At 35.2% G+C, this 14,635-nt stretch overlaps 1 long non-coding RNA gene across 1 annotated transcript; it reads left to right on the plus strand.

Moving 5' to 3' along the window:
* The first annotated feature begins 948 nt into the window (after window positions 1-948).
* LOC139482796 (uncharacterized) lies at window positions 949-2,457 on the plus strand. The gene is made up of 3 exons (XR_011654958.1): window positions 949-1,070; window positions 1,457-1,765; window positions 1,988-2,457. It is a non-coding gene; the product is annotated as an uncharacterized lncRNA (long non-coding RNA).
* Window positions 2,458-14,635: the final 12,178 nt, after the last annotated feature.

A 14,635-nucleotide genomic window follows, 5' to 3' on the forward strand; every position in this document is an offset into this window, starting at 1 on the left:
TGATAACATACAAAGAGAGAAAAAAACATACTAGGAAACATATTCAAAAAATCATAACACTATAACTAACTGGTGGGATGTATAAATACCGAGCCGCGTCAAAGAGTATTCATCAAAATACACATAGAAAGATCTTTCTAAACAGAGGTGAAGGTAAACCGCAAACATATAATTAAACTCAAAACATAAAAGAGTATGGAAAAACCTTGGTCTGACAAGCGAAAAACGTCGATAAGACGCACATCAGTAAATAAAAGTTCAAACCATAACCAGGATGGAGTACCACAAACCCCACATACTTCTGTGGTGTAAGTATGATGCGTTAATAAAATCACATTTGGTGGTGAATGGGTAGTATAAACGGCCGCGAAGGTTACAAATATGATGTTAATTGTCTTCTAATTGTTGAAATTATATTCTTAAAATTTTAAATCAAAAGTTACCCACATCTAAAAATAAAGTTACGGACAGTCTGCTTAGTTTCGATCAAAAAGTTACGGACATCTTATGCATTTTTTAAAGTTGACCTTGTGCTTTAGTGAACTCTATATTAACAAATTTATGGTAATTGTTAGTCATTTCTTTATTCAATAATCCTATAAATATTTACATTCTGCATGAAAAACGTCGCAAAAGGTACATTTTGTATGAATTAAATATCAACGAGTTTAGAGTCCGCCATCTTGGGCTGTGGGTAACTTAAGTTACCCACAGCCGTTTAAGCACAGTGTTATCAGTACAAAAGTCATAAAATATCCTTTTTGTTTGACAAAATAGCTATATATATACCAAATATTTCAAACGTCGGTTTCAAAAATATATATATATTTTTTAAGATAAATAAAAAATGTTTTTTTGTATATCATTCGTATATTTTGAATATTAAAGCAAACATACATACAAGCAAACCACATGTTTCTTGTATCTACTTTTAATGTTACAGATCCATGAACAAAGAACGCTAGGAAAATGATACAACTTTGACATGATTGATTCGAACATGACAGGTCGCTGGACCATACAGTTATATATATTTGCCTTGCATTTATCAGTTGGCTGTTTTAAAAGAGGTTGGTTTGTTGTTAAACATCCTTTTAATTTTAAAAATAGAGTTTTTAGATTATGAAATTGAAATGAAGCACTACTGAGCCAAATTGAACAAAACTTGGCAACATGCAATCATCATTGGGGTATATAGTTTAAAAATGTGTTCGGTGACCCCTGCTGTCTGCCTGGTCGAAATTGTCAGTCGACTCTTTGAAAAATTATTGCCCTTTGTTGACGATTTTTACCAATTATTTGCGTATTTACATGTACCTTATAACTTTAAAATTATAATAGATAGCTAGATTAACATATATCAAGATAATTGACATCAAATAGGAAATTGCTACCTTTTTCTGAAACAAACTATAAAGTTAATCATATTATATTTTTACGATACATTTTATTGAAGTGTTTTTGGAAGCAGTTACACCAGTGGTCCTGGGACATGATGTCAATATTTTCTGTAATGCATCGGGATTTGATGACTGTTGTAACAGCAACACCAGAAGATGGTCTCGAATAGTAAATGGCACTGAAACTGTGTTGATTTTTCGAGGAGTGTCTAACTATCCAGAAAAATTTACAGAAGATGTGCAATCTGATGGGTTCAGTATGATTTTAAAGAATTTCAACAAAAGCGACATAGGTGTAAACTATACTTGTTCGTACGGCTTTTACTCATCAAATCAAATACTGAAAGAAAGTATCAATTCTAACCGTAAGTGCTTTTGTTAATCTGCCTTTAATTGCAAATTATAATTTATTATGATATGGCAGAATATGAAGCATAATAAATTTCACTTCAGTCTTGATCCAAACAGTTTACAATGTTAATGCCAATCATTATTAAAGGGACATATTTTTAGAAATAAAATAAACGAAAGTATTGTGCTTTGCTCGTAAAAAATATATTGTATCTTTGTATATTCTGCTTTTTCAGGTACCAGCACAGGAGTTTTGAAGAACGGGATTAACACTTCATTCGTTTCTGCAATTATTGGTTTAATAATCACTATTTTCTGTTGTCTTTGATCTGCATGTTTTGTTTTGTGTTCAATCTAAGAACGAAACTCACTCACGATGTAATCATGAACGAAGAGCTTACTAAAATATTGAAGCTGATTATCATTCCTCGTTAAATGTGTGCAAAATCTTGTATTCTACATATATATCATTAGTGGATAAGATCGTTCATACCCTTTCCGTGTACTAAGTTACTATCATAGATGCTTGACCAATTTTTAGAAACGAAGCAAGAAATATAGCTCTGCATAGAAATGCAGTCTTTTGAAGAAATGGAGATAGAAAGAAACAACTTAAGAGTAAAAGTTCCACTGACACTGGCTACCCCAATCGATTGCAAAGTTTCTAGTCATTTTAGTTATTATATTTGTATGTCTGTACTTAATTTAACAACTCAATGAATTGAAGCAGTTTCAGTTCTCAAGATTGTAGTTTTTATATCTGTATACAATCTGCCAATGTAGGCACCAGGCGCGGATCCAGAGGGGGGGGGGGGGGGTTCCGGGGGTTGGAACCCCCCCTTTTTGTTGAACGATCAATGCATTTGAATGGGGACATGTAATTGGAACCCCCCACACCTTTGTCCTGGGTGAAGAACCCCCCCTTTTTTTTAAATGTCTGGATCCGCCCCTGGGCACAGCTACAAGCGGCTGTTTTGTAAAGTTGTTTAAGCATTTAACTTATTTTAATTGTAGTTTCTATGTTTTTAGAATCGTATCAGTTTCTTGTCATATTGTAGCTTCTAAGTATCTAATCTGTTTAGTTTTTGAGAATGTAGTATCTGTATCTGTAATAAATTAAATCTGCCAATAGTCCATATTCCAATTCCCGTAATTGACCCTGTAATTAGAGACCTTTTTTAGTTGCCTCCCTTATGAGGGACAATAATTTTTATTAACAATGGAGAGCTAGCAGAAAGAGCAAATTTACCTGTGCGTAATGTGAGTAATCTTTAAGGTTTTGAAATCTTTTAATTACATAAAGTTGTTTTTAGCTAAATACTTACGACATCAGAAAATATTTTTCATGAAAAAAAATAGTTAAACCGCCGATACATCAATTTCTATTCATCATCCTTTGCATTGACACAAGCTAATATTGTCCGTTATAGAACCAGTCTAATATTGACAAAGGGAATTAATTTGTTTAAAAAGTGTGTAATAACAGAATCGAACCGGGAATTGGCAAATGAACTATTACGCAGTAATGCCTTAAGTACATGTATGTTATAAAGTTCTAGTCATTAAAGTTATGTTTGAAGCTTCTAGGTTTCTTGTCGTTTCTAGTAAAGATTGTGGCGCTTGTTTTTGGAGTATATATCTCTCAATTAATACGATATTCGTGGGCTTGTATTTCCAATCCTGATTTCCATTATAGAGGATTGCTGCTAACAAGGAAGCTATTAAACCAAGAGTTCAAAGAAATCACCCCTTCGTTATTTTTACGAACGCCACAGGAGTTGGTCGACCGTCACATATGATATTGGATATGTTCCTAATGTCGTACCTACATTACCATTCCCTTTCCACGAATGTGACCTACCGTTTTTACTATTTCCCGGTTTGTAATAAAATGAACAACACGATAGATTCCACATGTGGAGCAGGATCTGTTTACTTTTTCAGATGACAAACTCAAAAGCTCAAACACATCAAACGAATGGATAGCAACTGTCATATTTCTGACTTGGTACAGGTATTTTCTTATGTAGAAAAAGTTGGATAAAAACTGATTTACAGCTAGATAAACCTTTAACTTGTATGACAGTCGCATCAAATGCCAATATAGTGACAAATATGTGCGACCAAAACAAACAGACATAGTAGTTAAAAATGTCAAAAAGGGGGTAAAGCAGTCAACATTGTGCTATAATCTTAATCACTATAAAACAAACACATATGTAACGAAGAAGTTTATCAACTTCAATCATTTCTTTTATATTATACGATTTATTATTATCTATGTTAAATCCATCCATAAAGGATTGAAATATTTTTTAGAATCCTAATCCTAAGGCACATAATTAGGTTTAGGTTTTGATTCACGTTAAAGTTTTTGGTCGAGGTAGTTTTTGATGTCAAATCAACTTCAAACTTAGTACACATGTTCCATATAATACGGTCTTTCTAATTTGATGCAAAATTAGAGTTTTTACCCCAATTTCACGGGCCACTGAACATAGAAAATGATAGTGCCAGAGGGGCATCCGTGTACTATGGACACATTCTTGTTTAGCCATGGCTTTGTCAGTTTATGTTTGATCTATGGGATTGGTATCTTTCGACCTTTTCATCTAAGTTTCCAGTCATTTTGCAACGTGAAGGGGGTCATAGACGCCAGATGGTACTTTATGTACCCATAAACCCGTATATTTTTTTAAACTTAAAAAATAGGATAGAAATGACCATATGGATTCTTTAATACACGGGCAATATGATTCATTGCTATTTTCCGGCAAATATTTCATGTATGTACATTATTTATTAGTATGTATATTATTTAATATCCTATGATTATGGCTGATCGGAACGATATGATTTTAGTAGGGCCCCGGGGATTAAGACTGACATTGAAAGATAAAATGTGGACTTGCGAAACGTCACCTGTGTGCCCCTGAACAATTGTTGGAATGGTTTTTGACGCGCAAAAGGCATTGTACTCTCTACACGAGGCATCGTATTGAACGTCCTAGATTTGACCTTTTGTTGATGCCAATTTACACACTCAACACAGCCAAAACGGACGTCCCCACTTCAGCGAGGGTGTTTAAATACTAAGTATATAAATGAACATTTTTATCACAATAACATTTCATGATTTAAAAAACAAACTGTCATGTATGTTATGTGGTATTTTATGACAACGGCACTAAACTAATGTAAGTTGAGGCCATGCATGTATAAACATACTTTATAAATCATTTAGTCGTCTTATCATCATCCGAAATTCGGACAGAACATCTGAGAAAGATAGCTCTTACTCATATAAACAGCAAGAATGTGTTCCAAGTACACAAATGCCCCATCCGCACTATCATTTTCTATGTTCAGTGGACCGTGGAAATGGGATAAAATCTCTAATTTGGCAATAAAATTAGAAAGATCATATCATAGGGAACATGTATACTAAGTTTCAAGTTGATTGGACATCAAATAAAATTGAGAATGGAAATGGGGAATGCGCCAAAGAGACAACAACCCGACCATAGAAAAAAAACAACAGCAGAAGGTCACCAACAGGTCTTCAATGAAGCGAGAAATTCCCGCACCCGGAGGCGTCCTTCAGCTGGCCTCTTATCAAAAAATACCTCGACCAAAAACTTTAACCTGGATCAAATACTTAAACCTGAAGCGGGACAGACGAACGGACGGACGAATCGGACGCACAGATCAGAAAACATAATACCCATAAATGGGGCATAAAAAGTTGTGGTGTGATTGCCAGGAGACAACTCTTCACAAAAGTCCAAATGACACAGCAATTGACAACAATAGGTCAACGTTCGGCCTACAACAATCAGCCAAGCCCGTACCGTATAGTCAGAGGTATAGTTGGTAATCTCATGTAAGTCTGTGTTGGCCAGAATTTTTTCAACTGGAGACTGGAGAGTCTGTTGATGTCTATATTAGTCATTCTCTAGCACTCGGAGCCATGTAGGAGTACAGATAATATACAGCTGTTATATAGTCTGAGCTTTGTAGGTCTTCTTTGAAAAGGCTGTTGTTTGCCTAATCTAATGAATGCTGATCTAAATTTTCCTATTCTGATCTTTATATCTCTTTCAGCACCACCTTCTGTTGTTGTACAACTTCCTAGGTAATTAAATGAGTCTACTGTTTTTTGCTGTTTCCCATCTACAAATATGACTGGGTGTCTCTTTGTGTACATTAACTTGGTCTTTTTGACATTGATCTTAAGTCTAATAATTTTATCACTTTCTTCTAACTTTTTGGTCTTCTCCTACATATGATCTTCGGCATGCGATAAAAGTGCTAAATCATCAGCATGGTCTGTGTCATCAAGCGTGGTACATAGTGTCCATTTCTGTCCAGTGTTACTTTCTGCTACGGGTATTCTCATGACCAAATCAATGGCTATTACAAAAAACGCAGATAATACAACACATCCTTGCCTTACTCCTGATTTTACAAGGAAACTAGTGGCAGCTTCAGAGTTGATGGTACAAGTTTGTATATAACTGCTTGATGAGTTGTACTATCTTACTTCGTTTTCCATAGCTTCTCGAAGACTTTCCCGGTGTAAGCTGTCGAAGTGTACAAAATTAACAAATAGTTTTCTCTGCCACTCATGGCACTATTCTAAGAGGTTTCGTAGGACAAATATGAGATCTGTGCAACCTCTACCTTTTTTGAAACTAGCTTGTTCTTTTGTCGTAGTTTTTTTTTATTCACAGCGTCTATGATTGTTGATATTAAAATTATGCAGAAGACCTTACTTGGAATGGATAGTAAGGTGATTCCTCTACAGTTGTTACAATTAGTTAAGTCCCCTGATTTAGGCATTGTTATTATGTTTCCCTCAGACCAACTGTTAGAAATGATAGCTTGTTTCCATATGTTCGTAAATACTGGGTGTAAAGTACCCTCTGCTAGCACTCGATCTATTAAAAAGTTCTGCATTTAAATGGTCTATGCCAGGTGCCTTTTTGTATTTCAAGCTTTTAATGGATTTCTGTATTTCTGGTTTTGAAGGTGGATCTGTATCTATTTCCACTGGGGTAAAGCTGATGACCGTAACTGCATTCACGGTCATCCCAAGATGTCTGATGAAAAATTAGGTCAGTATTTGTATTGTCTGTTTAAGTGTTTCTATATCATTTTCTTAAAAAACATACATTGGTACGATGTAAATTTATAAAAGATTCACACGGAAATCGAAAATTACTACCGAGAAATGTGTATGAAACAGGAAATAGGATTTGAAAAAATCGCTAAGATGACCGTAAATCGCGATTAAAATATTTTCAAGATGACCGTAACATATAACAAGGATGACCGTGATTGGTAAATAGATGACCTTAATTTGTAAAGGATGACCGTAATTTATAAAAGATTACCGTAACATTTAAAGGATGACCATCAATATTCTAAGAAATATCCGTATTTGTATTACCTTTTTGTATCAAATAAATCAAAATAAATGTAGTAAATCGTGTTGGAATAAAACGTATGTATAAGACTGCAATTATCCTATAGGTAGAAGAAAATACATATACTTTTCTACATTGGCTAGAGTTACAGGGGGGGGGGGGGGGGGTTGAGATCTCATAAACATGTTTAACCCCGCCGCATTTTTGCGCCTGTCCCAAGTCAGGAGCCTCTGGCCTTTGTTAGTTTTCAATGCAAGTTGTATTATTTTTAATTTTAATTTTTTGTGTACAATTTGGAGTTTAGTATGGCGTTCATTGTCACTGAACTAGTATATATATATTTTGGGGGCCAGATGAAGGACGCCTCCGGATACGGGAATTTCTCGCTGCATGGAAACCTGTTTGTGACCTTCTGATTTTGTTTGTTCTATGGTCGGGTTGTTGTCTCTTTGACACATTCCCTATTTCCATTCTCAATTTTATTATAGTTTACCATATGTAGCCTCCAAGTACACGCCAAAAGATTTTTTTTTATTTCTTGGATTTCTATTGATATCATACAATAAATACGCCTTTTTTTAAAATAACAAAGCATGTACACCGATTGACATTATATCGTTTCAACTACCATTGCAAGTGTTCTTTATTTCAAATAAGTACATGTCTTATCATTATACCACCTGCAAATTCACGTCATTTAATGTAGACAGCATTTAGTTTTAGAAAGAAAGTTTTGAATGAAAACACTGGTCATTCTGCATATCGGTCTGTACATTTTGGTTATATGTCAAATATGAATTTAGAAGAACAAACTATATCATTCAAAAATGTTTCTCAAATTTGAAAATCAGAAGCGATTATGTCAAACGGAATCAAAAAATGAATATCATTAGGTCGTTGGTTTTTTCGTTTGAATTGTTTTACCTTGTTATTTAGGGGCCTTTTATAGCTGACTATGCGGTATGGACTTTGCTCATTCTTGAAGGCTGTGCGATGACCTTTAGTTGCTAATTTCTGTGTCATTTTGGTCTCATGTGGAGAGTTGTCTCATTAGCAATTATACCACATCTCTTTTTTTTTTATATTTATGAACTATTCCCAAATAATGAAGCAAAACTAAAAGAGATAGGGCTATACGAAGACTTAATTTTCGTATTGAAATCCATATGTAATGGAATATTTACTGAACATGTTGCTTTTAATTTGTTACTGGATGTCGAAAGGTTTTATTCCCAGTCAACAATATACTCTACAAGATATGTTCCAAAAACGCTGGCATTCTGGACTACTATCAAGAAACTGTTCAAGGGTGAGGAGTTAACTTTTGAGGGGTTATAAAGCTAAAGGACTATCAGCTGAAAACATACCACTAAAACCAACTGAATGCAGAATAAATGTAGTTCCATCGGATCCGGTGTTGTCAAGTGGATGTTTATTTTTTTTGGCAGATGTTAAGATTTTAATGTGCTTCCTCTGAAACCATAAACATGGGCTCGATTACTGGATATTCTTATGTTTAAATAATGGGTTTTTTTCTTCAACTTTTCGTCGTATCACTGCCAATTTGTATTTAAATTTTAATGTCGTTATCAATAAATATTTAATTATTTACGAGAAATATGCAATCTACTATCATTGTCATAAACTCAAAATACGGCAAATAGTTAAAAGAAATTGTGTAAATATATTTATATCCGCTCAGTGGCGGATCCAGAATTTTTCATAAGTGGGGCCCCATTGACTGCCTGCAAGGGGGCCGCTCCGGTCACGCTTCAGTGATTTCCTATATAAGCAACCAAATTTTTCCCAGAAAAGGGGGGCCCTGGACCCCTGTCCCCCCTAAATCCGCTTCTGCCGCTAACCGAGCCCCTTTTGAGACAAACTCATCAAAAAGCTATGAATATATGGATATTTCTTAGAATAGACGGTCATCCTTTAAAATTTACGATCATCCTTTACAAATTACGGTCATCTTTTAACCAATTACGGTCACCCTTGTTATGAATCGCTGATCCTGTTACGGTCATCTCGATTATGATTTACGGTCATCTTAGCGATTTTTTCAAATCCATTTTCCTGTTTAATACACATTTATCGGTAGTAATTTATGATTGCAGTGTGAATTTTTATAACTTTACATCGTACCAATGTATGCTTTGTAAAGAAGATGATATAAAACCACTTAAACAGACAATACAAATACTGACCTAATTTTTCATCCGACATCTTGGGATGACCGTGAATGCAGTTACGGTCATCAGCTTTACCCCAGTGTATTTCTAGGTCTATGGGTGCTTCAGGGATAATAGCTAGCTAGTCTGGATCTTTTCGTTTAAGAACCCCTTGAAAATGTTCCTTCCATCTTACGTATTGATCTAGTTCTGTTGTTAACATATTGTTGTTTTTGTCTTTCATTGTTCACTGTTCACTGTTCACGTATCGTTGTAAATATAATAGAATTTGATGCGACTGTCAAGTTTCAGGTTTTATCCATTCTTTGTGTACTTGTCTTTTGAATCCTAGTAACTTTTTGCTAGCTTTAGTGTAGATTTTATGTATGTGCTGCCACTCATCATTAACTGATATTGTTATTGTATCATCAGTTGTAAGGTTGTCTTATATCTGAAATATGTTCTTAATTTCTAGTTTATAAACTCTTGCTGGGTTTTTGGGTCTTGTAATTTACCAACATCAAATTTCCTTTTCACGTTTACATAGTAGACAAGTAAGTTTTGGTTTGATGTTTGAAATTACTGGATGGTGGTCATTATCATCATCTGCCCCCCTCAACACGTACATCTTGCAATGATCTTTTCCAATTGCCATTGATGATAACATATTCTATTTGGTTTTTGTCTCTACCATTTTGAGAAATCCATGTCAACGTATGTATATCTCTATGAAGGAAAGTAGGATCCCTATTATTAAGTTATTAGCACCACATAAATGTACTAAACGTTCTCCATTGTCGTTAATTTTGCCACACCCGTATTTGTAAGTGATACATTTGTCCTGGTAAAATATGTCTGGGCGGACAAATATTACTAGACGTATAAAAAGTCCATGGTTACATAATTTACTAGTATTTTTAGTCCGATGTTAGTAATTTTTGTCCCAGACTAATTTTCCTAGGAATTCAAGTCCTTGTTGTTCATATTCCTAGGTAAAAACGTCCATGTCCTTTTTGTTATAGGAAAAATATTAATAAATAAATTCAATTACATATAAACATGATAAACAATGGAAATTTTAATGTTACATGTACCGTTTGTAATTTCACAACGTTCAGTTCACGGTCATCGTGGCGTCTAACTACTACATCGCCATGTACCTCTAAACAACCAAACTGACTTCTAAATGACCTCATAGGGTATCCCTTACCGGATACCTCATTGTACTGTGGCCTTTGACACTCTTTCAACCACCGCTTAACAAGTTTAGGGTCCGAGTCATTTGATTGTAACTCTATTAAAGACGAGTCTTTACCTTTGTCTGGCATCTTGCTTGTAACTATGTTGACATGACTTTGTTTTCTCCTTGAACAATCATGGTCAGTTTTTGACTGACTCTCTGGTGTTAATTGACAAGCTTTCTACAAACATCAGTATTTCTAGTTTTAGTACCTTCAAAGAATAGAGGAACTCTCACGTTATCAATATGTAATATGTTAGCTGTCCAAGGCTCAGATAGTTGTCACAGACTGACTTAATCTGTGAACTAGTTGCACTCAAATCTGGCTTATACAAGTCAGGAATTAAGTTATAAACTCTTGTGGAAACTCTTGAGTATAAATGTAGCTCTAGTTTCAACTACAAACTTGACTGGTACATCTTGAAAGCTCAACTTAACAAACATTCCTGCATTATCTAATGCTGAAACAACAACAGCGTCTTTGTCATTGCTTGAAGACTTAAATTCAGACTTCAGTGTCTTGACCGTTCCGTCTGTATTAAAAACGTTTTTATGTGTTCCCTCCATACATTGTATCTGAATATTATGGAGACAATCTCTTGCAAAATGTCCTAATAGTATTTCTCCACAACTAAAACAGGGACCACACCTTTTCTTTTTACTTTGTGTGTTATTTATCTTCCCTTTTGTTGGACCTTTCTTTTGGGATTTTAAATCTTTAATCTCTTTTGTTATGGCCAGTAAATTATTCTCAATCGTTTGCATCCATGTCGGCATTTGTCCCATATATACAGCCGTAACAGGACTATTAGGTGCGTCTGTCCGTTCGAGACTAGTAGTCTGTCGAAAATGACCCATACCTTTCAGTATTTTGCTTTTAGCCGTGTTATAAGCTTCAAGCTCAACTGCCAACCGTATAGCATCATTAAGACCTTTTGGACGATACTGTTTAATTCTCAGTCTCATTTCGGAGTCTACTATAAATTGTTCTTTGGCGAGCGTGTCCCGAATTCTAACGGAGCAGTCGGGTATGCTAGATTAGAAAGTCTTTGAACTGACTGACCTAACCCCGGCAAAGTGTCACTTGCTTTTTGACGACATTCCTTAAATTGAACCCGGTGTAGTTCAGTTTGACAAGGTGGAGCAAAGCGTTCCTCCAGTGCATATACAAGGTCTGAAAATATTTGTCTCTTTTCTTTTGGTAAATCACCAAGGACTGATTGAGCCTGTCCAATCAGTGACACGGCCAAGTACAAACCTTTCTGGTGTTCAGACCACAAGTATGGTACACATCTCAAAGTGTGCTAAGTAATCCATCCAAGAAGTATTGCCATCATATTTTGATGGTTTGATTTTCACATCATTCGAACCAGAGCAAACAGTATGAGCAGTACTTTGATTTTTCGTTAATTCCGGCTTAGGATGAAAATATCGATCTTTATCTTCAACAACCATCGGACGTACACACTGATCTTTAAGTGTAGAAGATATGAAACCTTGTCCATTATGTATTGTTCTTTTTTCACTGAGAGATTGTATTTGCCTACTTATTTCAGCAATCTGATCGTCAATATTTGACATATTTATTGCCATAAAGTGTTATCAAAATAAAACAATTTTTATTAAATAATACACTCGTGTTACAACCCAGCCGTGACTTACAACTATGCCTCACGGTTGGTTCACTTTAATCTTTATAGTATATGTCGTGTACAAGTTGTAATTTTGTACAGGTTATAACATGTACAAAAATATTGTACATGTTATAATTTGTACAATGCTAAAATACAAGTTATAAAATGTACAAAAGTACAACATATTGTTTAAAAATGGTTTCAACCTGTACAAAATTTTCAAATGATAATACAGCAGAATTTACATTTACGATTGAAATGATTCAAATAATGAAGAACAATAATCAAATGCAAAAGAAGGTGCATTATTTACAGCATGCATAAGATACTTCATTTTCATACATTTAAGAAACAGGGTATGGTAGTTTAGAGACATGTGACACCTTTCTGTTGCGCAAAACTTTCATCCTTCTCCATTTACACCTTCCAGACTTACAACTGCCTTTCTTGCGCCATTTTTTGTTGTTGTACACTGACAATGCTCAAAACTGATATCTTACGCAACATCTCTCTCACTCGTATCACTCATTGGGACTAAAGACACATTTAAAGTTGCATTTGTTTTTTGTCAAGACATCAGATTGTACCTGCTGGCCAGAAAGGGTCCTCTTTCATGCACGCTTGATGTCAATATTTGATTTTTCAGACAAAACCTCACTGGTATTGACAGCAGTAATATCTCAACCAGTAAGCGCCATCTTTAGAGGAAGATGTCATGCGGATACTCCCTCACCAACCATGTTACTTTGATAACTATTAGCATCACTTCATTCAATTGCCATTGTTTCTGTTTCTATCTAAATTGTTTGTTCATTGTTGTCTGCTGAATCATGATCATTCAATTCAACTTCAGTTTCAGCGTTTGTGTCAGTAATAAATGTCCGTCTCTGACATTGTTTTGTCAGTTTCAATTTCAGTGTCCTTATTATGTTCTGTGTCGGTAAAAGGGTCTTCATTACAAGGTAAGAAGACCAAATAATGTTTCAACTACATGTTTATTTTAAAAGTCTTTACGGTATTCTGTAATCATAAAAGCTTTTTATCTGGTCATTAACTGTATCAAACACTAACATGAACAGACAATAGCAAAACAATGATGAAAATATTATTGAGGTTAATGATGGCATGTGTTGTATAAATAGAAACATACTTTTATTTTCAAAAAGTTAAAACGATTTTTAAGCAATATTTTGTACATGTTATAACATATATGAGGCACTTTTGTACATGTTATAACTTGTATTTTGGCATTGTACAAATTATAACATGTACAATATTTTTGTACATATTATAACCTGTACAAAATCGAAACTTGTACACGACATATACATCGATGTCAACTCACAATAAATTAAATAACGATCAATCAATCAAATAGTATTTGATAGACAATTTGATCCCAACCGCTAGCCACCAAATATGTAACGTGTAACCAGGCGTTTATATCTCAAACGTCCGTTCCAGTTAATACTTGAATCCAAGTTGTCCACAAACAATACGGTAATACTAAAAACTACAACTATCTATATTATGCACAATGAACCAAAATATATATACGGGCTCTTTGCCGATAAACGTAAGTATGAACTCTTATATATACAAGTTTATACAATATAACAGCCTGTCCTCCTAATGGGACGTTATGTCACTATAAGACAATGTGGCTGGTACAGCTTGTCATCCGAATGGGACAGTCTGTTACTACTAGACAGTGCAGCCTGGTACAACTTGTCCTCTGATCGGACAGTCTGTCACTACCAGACAGTGCGGGCTGGTACAGCCTGTCCTCCGAGTGGGACAGTCTGCCTTGTCAATCCGTTCAACTTGTACGTTTACTTTGTACCCGGTACAAAGTGTCCTTTGAATATCAAGGCTGTTACTAGCGCTTAATATAACCAACGTACGCTCTGTTGACTTGTGACGGCTCATCGACAGCCAACCGACAACCTCGAGTGCCGTTTCGCACTCTCTTATATACCCGTGGTCGATTTGATTATTTGCTGGATAGGAGTGTTCTCTAAATTTTCTCCATACGGAGCATAGGAATCCCCTTTCAACCACCCCTATAATCTTCGACCAGGCAACTAACTTTCCCGCCAAAGGTCTTAGTCTGTGTAACTCTTTCTCAAGCGTAAATCATGCATTTCTACACTAAGATTCTACTCAAATGTAACCTTAACGATCAATATACATTACAAGACTAACAAAGACCAGAGGCTCCTGACTTAAGACAGGCGCAAAATTGCGTCGGGGTTAAACTTGTTTTTTGAGATCTCAACCCTCCCCCTATACCTCTAGGCAATGTAAAAAAACCAAACGCACAACAATACGCACAGTAAAACTAAGTTCAGGAGAAGTCGGAGTCGTCAGGATATGAAACAAAAGAAAATAAACAAAATGGCAATAATAC

The sequence above is a fragment of the Mytilus edulis genome, chromosome 7, assembly GCF_963676685.1.
Source record: "Mytilus edulis chromosome 7, xbMytEdul2.2, whole genome shotgun sequence".
NCBI lineage: Eukaryota > Metazoa > Mollusca > Bivalvia > Mytilida > Mytilidae > Mytilus > Mytilus edulis.